Raw genomic sequence first — 2,335 nt, 5'->3', positions numbered from 1 at the left:
GAGCTGAAAAAAAAAGTCAAAGTCAAAGTCAACTTTATTTGTCGATTCTGCCACATGTACAGGACATACAGAGAATAGAAATTGCGTTACTCTCAATCCCTAGATAAATAGCAAATGAACATTTAAATATATTTAAATATAAAAGTGATTAAAAATGCAAGTAAAATAATTAAAAAGTAAAAATTTAAATAAATACAATTTTACAAAAGAGTCTTCCTGGGCCTGCCTCGTTGTGGCATGGAGCCCTGCCTCTTCCTTGGAGACTTCATATTTTGGAGTCGTTTGTACAGTTTGGTGTAGATGGTCAGCTGTGGTAAAATAATATATATTTGTACATCCTTTTATTATCTCACTCAATTTTAGATATTGTAGTGGGTAAAGAATGACTTACGTATGGCATGTGTGTGTCAGCATCACGTAACATGGGGTAATAGTCGACAATCTTCTGTGACATTGCTCTCATTTCGAGTTTGGAGGGGTATGTTACTTCTTTCCCCATGGGACTAGCACGGAGGATTGCAACCATGCTGGTGACTGTGTTCCTTACAAGTCTGCAACAGAGCTCCTTCGACATCCTACAGTCCTTTTCCTTTCCACTGTGGAGCAATGCACAGTACTGACTGCGCACCATGTCCAACTCTGAATCTGTATACACCACATACTCTGGTGGGTCTGGCATTTTCATTTTTTTGTCAGCAGTGTAGGAAATGGGAGTGGAAGTTTGAGGCTGACATTGTGACACATCAAAGCCTAAGGGGTTACTCTCGCTTCGATGGAAAGTGTTGGCATCTTGGTCAGTACTCTTAAACTATAACAGTTGTGGGATATAAACAAAAATACACAATTAGGCAAATTAATGCTAGACAATATGGACAGTAATCATCTTCTTAGTGGTATAATGTGTATTTACCTTTTGGCTGATAAAATCCCAAATCTTCTTTCTATGGAAGAAATTTTCATGGCCCGGAAAAAGATCCTTTAGGTCATCCCGGGTAAAGCTTCTAAAAGTTTCCTCATCAATATTCGCAGCTGTAAAAGAGAAAAACAACTTCAAAAGTGATATTTATTTCTCTTTTCCTGGGCGTGGCTTATTACATATTGAGGTCATTTTTTGTCAATAAATGTATTTTAGCAATAAGTAATATTAACAGGATAAAATGTCAAACTTAAAACAGTTTATCAAATATTTAGGAATGCAATAAAACTATTTTTGGGTGTCTTCAAGAATGATGTTCCAAGTCTATTTAGGCAAAGACAGCTCAAGGCTATAATGTGGATAAAGTTCAGAGAGTGCAATCCTAGCTCCAAGTTTCAGAAATGATGCTAACAGATGTTAAGGCTGCTTAGCTAACGTACCAAAATAACTGAAAAATAAGACTTACCCTGCAACACAGACAGTATGGCATCGTCAAACTTGTCCATGCCGTGACAGCAGTTCTCTAGTTCGTTCCAAAGCCTCCACTCACAGTACCTGGAAATATCCTACAGCTTAAATAAGATCATTTAGCTAAAGTTAACACATTAGCTAGACTGCTAACTAGTAGCAGCCCTCACAAAACACGACTTTATCTTAATAACACCGTTGTACCATAGTATTTTTCAAATCAACTTAATGTTACCAACCTTAAATTACTGTTCCCTTTGTTTAGATAAATAATTTTGATCTTCATAACGGTCCTGATGGTTAACAAAGCAGGGGAAAAGAGTTTGTCCCGCGTGAAAGTAACGTCACGACAGGAACTGAGAATGCGCATGCAGAAAATTATTTATATTTAATTTTTTTTAAGTAAAAAAAAAGAAAATGAAAATATAAATTCAGTCTTAAACACTTATTGCCTAAAAATAAATATAACTGATGTAATTTAAACCTGAAAAATTGGATAATTAAGGATACATATATTTTTAAAATTGCCTTTCCCATGGTCCCACACTCTCATCTGTGGCCTTCAGTGGAGAGCGGTAAAGTAAAGCTGCATTGCTACAGCGCGAAAACAGTTCACCATGGCGCTCTGGAGATGTATGATCTGTTTTATCTTTGTTTCTTTAACTCTGAAGGTGCTCCTTAGCCACATAAATGCAGCTCATGGTCGAAGGCAGGATTTTTGGGTTTACTGTGGAATAGATGGCTGTGAACAAGAGTTTTTAACTCATTCTTTCGCCACATTAAACGGACGCACCCTCTGTATTTGACGAATGGAAGCCCACCAAGAGGATGGAGGATCCCCCCAACATCCCACTCTTTAGGATCGGAAAATTTTGGTGTTTCAGTCTTTGCCAACTGTAGTACTGCAACAACAACCAGCACCGTGGAAATATCAACTGGTGGATCTTTGGC

The 2,335-nt window shown here is 37.5% G+C and overlaps 1 long non-coding RNA gene across 1 annotated transcript; it reads right to left on the bottom strand.

Moving 5' to 3' along the window:
* Positions 1-212: 212 nt before the first annotated feature.
* Positions 213-944, bottom strand: LOC113017858 (uncharacterized). Its single transcript, XR_003271603.1, has 3 exons — positions 911-944; positions 392-808; positions 213-308 (listed from the first exon to the last, which is right to left on the bottom strand). It is a non-coding gene; the product is annotated as an uncharacterized LOC113017858 (long non-coding RNA).
* Between the last annotated feature and the right edge of the window lie 1,391 nt (positions 945-2,335).

This window comes from Astatotilapia calliptera, unplaced genomic scaffold (assembly GCF_900246225.1).
Source record: "Astatotilapia calliptera unplaced genomic scaffold, fAstCal1.2 U_scaffold_23, whole genome shotgun sequence".
NCBI classification, from domain to species: Eukaryota; Metazoa; Chordata; class Actinopteri; order Cichliformes; family Cichlidae; genus Astatotilapia; species Astatotilapia calliptera.
The sequence above is the reverse complement of the archived record's forward strand: the minus strand, read 5'-3'. Positions and strand labels throughout refer to the sequence as shown.